Source organism: Malus domestica, chromosome 16 (assembly GCF_042453785.1).
Source record: "Malus domestica chromosome 16, GDT2T_hap1".
Taxonomy (NCBI): Eukaryota; Viridiplantae; Streptophyta; class Magnoliopsida; order Rosales; family Rosaceae; genus Malus; species Malus domestica.
The window spans coordinates 30,572,798-30,581,150 of NC_091676.1; positions in this window are offsets into that span (position 1 = coordinate 30,572,798).

An 8,353-nucleotide genomic window follows, 5' to 3' on the forward strand; every position below is an offset into this window, starting at 1 on the left:
GTGAATGCTAGGAGTTCACATGTACTAGTTGTACCACTCGTTTTCTGGTTGGTATAATGAATGGTGAGTTGCTTTCATCACTTGGTTAGTGGTACGAATGTGAGTTCCTTCATCACCTTTCATCACATTTCATCACCTAGTTGGTGGCATGAAGATGAGTTCCTTATTCACCTGGTTGGTGGCATGAGTGGCAAGTTGCCAAATGATATTAGAGTACGGGTTGTACATTTCATCACCTAGTTGGTGGCATGAAAAAGAGTACGGGTTGTACATTTCATCACCTGGTTGGTGGCAAAAAGATGAGTTCCTTCTTCACCTGGTTGGTGGCATGAGTGGCAAGTTGCCAAATGATATTAGAGTACGAGTTGTACATTTCATCACCTAGTTGGTGGCATGAAGGAGAGTACGGGTTGTACATTTCATCACCTGGTTGGTGGCATGAAGATGAGTTCCTTCTTCACCTGGTTGGTTGCATGAGTGGCAAGTTGCCAAATGATATTAGAGTATGGGTTGTACATTTCATCACCTGGTTGGTGGCATGAAGAAGAGTACGGGTTGTACATTTCATCACCTAATTGGTGGCATGAAGATGAGTTCCTTCTTCACATTTCATCACCTGGTTGGTGAGAATAAGGGCAAGGTGTCGAGGCACATTGTAGCAAGTGTCGAAGACACAAAGTATGTTGAACCCTTTCGAAGCACAGTTGGCTTATGTATGGATGTGTTGGAATGTATGATGTTTATGTATGGATGTGTTGGAATGTATGATGTTTATGTGTGAATGTGTTGGAATGTATGACGTTGATGCGAAAATTAACTTAACACACAAATTTAACCCTCTTTTGACAATTGTAGTATAAGGATAAGTAGGGATCGTTCTGGACCAGGGATTAGGAGGGTTTGCTAATAACCTCTAAACTGACTCAAAAATATAAAACTAAACTTAAAAACACTTAACAAGATTCACAAGACTCAAAGCAAACTTAAAATACTCAAAACAGCTTAAAAAAACCAAATAAACTTAAACTAGACACTAGGAATGACTTTGGACGAAAATTGACTTTTACTTGAATCAAAACACTTAAAAAAAACAAACTAAAACAGATTTGAAACACTTTGAAACAAGAAACTAAAGGGGGGGTTTTGATTTGGATGAAGTTGTAACAAACAAACAAGTATGAAAATCTAGACAGATTGTAAAACGAATGTGAGAAATAAGATGATGGATGGGATAGCTAGAGGCTCCACACATGACATGTATGCAAATAACTCGATTTCCAGTTACTATTTCATTGAATTATGAATGACAATGCTCCAAATTAACTGTGACATCACTAGTTAATTCTCAGATTTTCCTTGTTTTATTGGATTGGATGACATCATTCAACAACCCAAAACATTCTTCTAAAGTTCCCTACATGACATCATAATAGAGATACAATCAAAGATCATTACGTTTAATGAAAATCATAAGCATTGACAAAGCACTTGCAACTATGACATCATGTCACTCATGCTAGGAATTGAACTTAACGCGATCGTTTATAAGCGACCTTCACTACATGTGAATATAAGTTTGTAACGATTATGTGAAACTTCTTTATATTCTAGCAACGGATTTATGCATGCCAATTAAGTGTCGACCCTTAATTAACAAATACAAATAAGTTATCAATCAAATAGTTAAGCCAATTGCATTCACGATTCAAGAGTTCATAATTGGAATTTATCAAATTATATTGCACACATAATCATGGCTTTGAAATCACCCCTAGCCAAGAGGGGTTTAGCCACTCATATTTACAACAAAATGAAAGGAAATGAATTTAAACATTAGAAACAAAAGAAAGAAAACACCTAAACATTCCAACGATCCAAGTTGGATAACAAGCACATCCAAGCATTTTCCTTCCCCTACTTTGTTACGGCACAAGGTGTTAGTGAGTTTTTGAAGGTCTGTTTGTATGGAGGAATGGGTGTGAAGATGAATGGATGTGTTTATATGAAGGTTGTATTGAAATAGGGATGAATGATCAAAACTAAAACTCACTCTATGGCTGCCACACACACTTCCTTTTATAGAGGAAGTGCACGACATAGGTGATGGAAATGGTGGTGTGTGCGGCAATGATTCAATCAAGTGGACAAGAATATTGTGCACATGGTAGACAAAGGAAAAGAAGTGGAATGGTGCAGCAAATGAGTGCAATCATTCAATGTAATGGTGCATGAAATCAGATATAATGAAGGGGACAAAGAATGGTGCAGCAATGAGTAAATGGAGGTAAGGTTAAAGTGATGAAATGGTATATGAAATCTGATATGGTGGATGGGACAATGAATGTGCACGGCATTGGTAAGGAAAGTGAAGGAGTGGTGCATCAATGAGTGCAAGGAGTGGAAAAGAATATTGTGCACATGGTAGACAAAGGAAAGGAAGTGGAATGGTGCAGCAAATGAGTACATGAAGTAGACAAGAATGGTGTGCACGGCATGGGTGGGAATGCGATGGATAACACCCATTTGTAGCTGTCCATGTGCCTTTAAACTTGATTTTCTGCACTCTTTACCATGTGTTCCAGCTCACTTCTCATGTGTGTGTGCTGTCATGTAATCATCATTTCCATATAACATCATTTCAGCTAGCAATCAACACATTTTCTGCCCATGCTGTGTCTTTCCTTTGCTTGTGTTTGTGTTGTCCTCTTCTTTCTTTCCCATGTGTCGTGTATGAATGTTGTTTCTCTATCTTTGCATGTGTGTGTGCTGTTTTCTATCTTTATTTCCACATGTACCAGCTGTTACACTTGCACACACATGTTCTTCATCATTTCAGCTAGCAATCAACACATTTTCTGCCATCACATGGCAGCTATGATGTTTGTAGTTGTAGGTCAACACACTTGCACATACACATGCTGATTTCCGGCCTTCTAATCTTCAAAAATGTCCATCCTCATGTCTCCATTCTTGCATTATCCAATCTTGGCCCAAAAATGCTCCAAAATGCTTTGAAACGCACTTTCTTGCCAACTTTATTATTAGGACCTACAAACACACGAAAATAGCTTAAAATACATCATTAACTAAGAAATAACAACATAAATGCACAAGAACAAGCTAACTAAGTCGCATAAATATGCTCCTATCAGACGTTTATGTTGATTGATATAAGTGATGCTTATGAATGTTTTGCTATGCATGAAGGGATCCATGCTTTTGATATGTGAACCATGTTGGTTGTAACACTTAGTAGACCAAGTGTTCCAGTGCTAGGAACGCAAAAGATTAAGAAGAAGTTGTCTAAATTTTCTCTTCTTTAAATATTTGCCGAATGGCTTGTGTGACAAAAGATCTCAAGCGGTTGAGAGTCAAAACATTTGTATTGTGTATGCCTTCTTATAATAGCATTTCCTTCAGTACTTAGTCCTCCACTTTGAAAGAGTGAGGCTTGGCCCCATAGTCATAAGAGTCGACGGTACGTTCACCCCTGGTTGTCTTGATACGAACTTTTATCCCTCTTGTTGTAATGGGCTTGCTGAGAGTAAAAATCCTTCCTCTTACCAAGAGACAAATACATTTGGTGACTTAGCAAGTAGCTAAATAAGGCAAGAGATGATGCAATGGGTGTTTTAATGGCCAATATCTCCTCACTTGGTAGAACTTGACTTCCACTTCCCACTTGTTGATAGGGGTTAACCATATGGGGGTTTCCTTGGTATGTCCTTGCTTCGGCGGAGGCATGGTTGTAAGCATGTGCCATCACCTCAGAGTAAGTCTTCCAAGTGTTGGCATTGATCATGTACTTGAAGAAACAATCACGTAGGCCTGCCATGAAGGCCTTGAGGGCGGTCTTGTCATCTGCCTCAGCGCAGCAAGAATACTCATGGCTGAAACGACCGGCATACTCTCGTAGTGAATCGTCCGGCTTCTGGCGAATGGTGTACAAGTCATTTGCAGAATGCAAGCGATCGATCTGGAAGATGTGTTGAGAGACAAACAGTTTCCTCAGTTCCTCAAATGAGTTTACTGTCTTAGGTGGAAAACGGCAATACTAGTTTAGAGCTCTGCCAGAGAGGGTGGAGGGGAAGAGAAGACATCGCTCTTCGTCGATGTGCATCCAATATGCCATGGTGGACTCAAAGAGTTTAAGGTGTTCAATTGAGTCCTCCTTTCTAGTATAGAGTTGTAAACCAAGCTTTTGTTTTGTCTTCACTTGAAGGGGGTGTTGAGGATCCTTCTTGTGAGAGGGCCAAGCCTAGGTTGGTTCCAGTCAGGTATCTCGACCTGACGTTCGACCTTCAACTTGTTTACTTCCTCAATGAGCTGTAGGACAAGGGGTCCTGAGTGGAGTCATGTACCACTAGAATTTTCTTTCGTATGTCTCCATCGTCCGTTGGAAGCAGGAAAGTTTAAGTAAGGGTGTGTGGTTTTTTCTTGGACTCGCCGTACTGACTTTTAGGGCGAGTCTGTCGGAATACCTTAGAGTCATTCATGTTCGTATGGGACCTGTCGTTCCTTCCCTAGATTGGCAGCTAGCCAAGGTCGTGGGAGGGGACCAAGTCTTTCAGAAACCCTTGGGTCATTGATCTTCGAGCATATGTGGAGGGGATTCTCTCGACATTTCTTTAGGAAGTCTCGGGAGTCACAATAAATGGCTTTCGAATAAGGTGTCTTCCTCCACTTCTTCCGCTTCAAGTCGAAGCATCTGGGTTGAGAGAAATCTCATGTTGATCAATGTTTTGATGATTAGCTCGCTCCTCATCAGGGATACCCATGTCGAAGGGAGGTGACCCTCCATGTTGGGGGGCACCCAAATGATGGTTGATGTCCACAGGGGCAACGAGCTCGCGTGTTTGAGTACGCCTAGTTTCGTGGAGTGACTCAAATAGCTTTTCATACTGCTCCTGGAGGACCTCATTCTTCATTGTTATCTTATTGTTCTGAGCTTCTAGCTCATCGACTTTAGCTTGAAGAACAAACTTATTTCCTTCCTTCTTTTGTTGCTTCGCACTAGGTGCAAGAAGGGTGTCATTCTGTGTGTTATGGCTTCCTTCGCTACCCATGTTGGAGAGGGATGCCTGGTCAAAAGAGAGTGTACGAATGGTGGAAACCAGCTTGGCAAATCTGAAAAGAGTGGGAATAAGTGTCGTTCCCACAGACGGCGCCAAATGTTGATGCACAAAATCAATGAGGACTTTGGTACAACAGAAAGTGTTACGTTTGTGACCTTCGCTAGATTGCTCCGGTCACTAGTGTGGATAAGTATACAAATGGATAGAGACAGGGAAGCAAACACAAGATGTACGTGGTTCACCCAAATTAGCTACGTCCATGGAGTAGAAGAGTTCTCATTAATTGTGAAAGGTTTACACAAGTACATAGGTTCAAGCTCTCCTTTAGTGAGTACTAGTGAATAATTTAGTACAAATGACATTAGGAAATATTGTGAAAGAATGATCTCTATTTATAGAAGAGAGTTTCTAGTTTCATTCTGACATTGACACGTGTCGTGTTGTGATTGGCTTCTGGTGTTGACACATGTCGCGCTATGATTGGCTTTTGATGTCGACACGTGTCGCGCTGTGATTGGCCTCCTGGTTGGAGGGAAACTCTTATGGGTCATTGACTGTATAACATTGACCGGTACTCAGTAGTTTCAGAATTGGTCAAGTATGGTACAAACATCATGCTAAATACTTCGAGAATGAAAAGAGTTAGTGAAGACACCCATGCCTAATTCGTTGTTTAGGGAAATCAATAGCTTAAGGAGTAGATACCATGCCTTTAGGTTGACAAACGTAAAGCATCAAAAATCTGTTTTGTATCATCGTGTGTATCAATTGCTTAGGCGAAAAATGTTAGAGATGGATACCAAAGTCCTAACCGTTCAAACATTATTTTCAAAACCCTTATTGCTAATTACTTTTATTTGCCTACATTCTTTATATTGTGTTTTACTACTTAAACTTAAGACATCTCAAACTATTTGTTAAACCTTTATGTGCATATTTGCTAGTTTTTGTGAATTAATTAATTTAAATTGTTAGAAATCATGCTCTAGATACATATTAGTGCAATCCTCGTGGGAATGATCTCGTACTTGCTTTCTATACTATGTGTTTGATCTTGTGCACTTGCGAGTTTATAACATGCGATTAGTAGCTTAATATTTAGGTTGTTAAATGCATAACAAGCTTTTGGCGCCGTTGCCAGGGATTGTCCCTTAATCGGTGTCTAGAATTTGTATTTCTAACGTCATATTTTTTTTCCCTTATCTTCTTAGTTAGTTGTAGTTTAGGAGTCATCATTTTTATTTTAATTACTTTTAGTTTGTTTTATCTTATTGCATAATCTTTTGTGCGCAGTTTCTAAAGTTTCGTTGTTGGTTTTTCAATGCATGCAAGGAAGACGCTCATTCCATCTAGCGATTCTTCCCATTGACTACCAGCTTAAGCGTACTTTACGCAATTTGAAACAAGTGTGTGGGCAACGAGCTAAGTCCAAACCAAAAATGGCTGACAAAATAGTCAATCCTAGAGTCCCAATGCAGGATAAGTTCCAACCTAAGAACATCGAATTTCCATCTTGTATTGCGTTCGAACCTAATGTTGAAGGGAACATGCATCTATCACCGCAGCTGCTTAGCATGGTTCCCCATTTTAGTGGCAAAGCAGAGGAAGATCCTCATCTTCACTTGACATATTTCTTCGATCTTTGCGGAACGCAAGGCATTTAAGGCCTTACTCCCGAGCAAATCAGGTTAATTTTGTTCCATTTTCATTGAAATCTAATGCTAAATTGTGGTATAATTCTTTGGAACCAGGATCAATTCAATCATGGGAGCAATTGGCAACCAAGTTCTTGAAAGAGTTCTTTCCTGCTCGAAAGACCAAGAATTGAAAAGGGAGATTGAGTTTTTCCAACGAAAGGATGGAGATTTATTCTTTGAAGCTTGGAAGGACTTTAAGCACAAGCTTCTTAAGTGTCCAACTCATAACATGCCCAAAGATGATCAGGTACAAGCTTTTTATGAGGGCTTAAATGATACTAATAAAGCTATTGTTGATTCAGCTTGTAATGGGATCCTGATGGAAAAAAATGGAGAAGAAGCCATTGAAATGTTCGAAGAGTTGAGTGAGAATTCACAACAATTCTCAATGAGAGGAAGAAGCACCAAGAGGAGACAAGGAGTTTATGAAGTTAATACCAATGATGGTGTTCAGGCAGAGATGGTAGCCATGAACACAAAGATTGACACGCTTGTTAAAGCCATGTCTTCCCTTAACGGCAAACAAGCTTCAAGAAGGTATGTTCTATTTGTTCTCATTCTGATTATACAACTTAAACATGTCCTATGTCTTCTTTTACATATCAGGAGCATGCAAATTATGTGGGACAAGGAAATTATCATCCAAATAACAATCCATTCTCTAATACATACAATCAAGGATGGAGAAATCACCCTAATCTTACATGGAGAAATGGGCAGAATATTCAGAATCCACTGGAGCAACAAATGAATTACGAACAAGGGAGCAACTTTCAAGCTCAACCAAAAGTGCAACAACAGACCCAAGAACCAAAAAAGCTAGATTTTGAAAGCACTGTACTTCAACTTTTGCAATAGCAACAACAAATAATTAGTCAACAAGGTCAAGCTATTCAAAAGTTAGAAGTGCAGATGGGGCAAATGGCTAAAGAATTGAGTGAAAGAAAGAAAGGAGAGTTCCCATCACAAACTATATCCAACCCTAGAGGTTAAGATGAGCTTAAAGCAATTACAGTCCTGAGGAGCGGCAAAGTTGTTGACAACAAAGTGGGAGTAGACGATAAAGAACCAGAGTCTGAAGTTGTGGATGCATCACCAACAAAAGCAGTGGCTTCCAAGAAGGTAAGTGAGAAGGAGAAGGTGATATTGCCACCCTTCCCTCAAAGGTTAGTCAAGCAAAAGAAATAACAACACTTACTTGATATTTTTGAAACTCTTCGGGAAGTAGAAATCAATATTCCTTTACTTGATGCTATTAAGCATATTCCATCTTATGCTAAATTTTTAAGGATTTTTGTACTCATAAAAGAAAGTTTCAGGAACATGAGAAAGTTACCTTGACTGAGGAAGTAAGTGTCGTTCTATTGAGATTACCACCTAAACTAAAAGACCAGGTAGTTTTAGTATTCCTTGCAGAATTGGTAACGTTCTCCTTGACCGAGCTTTACTTGATTTAGGAGCAAGTATTAATTTGTTACCTTATGCTCTTTATGAGGAATTGAGGTTAGGGGAACTGAAACCAACCTCAATTACATTGAAATTGGCAGACATAAGTGTCAAGATACCTAGAGGTATTTTGGA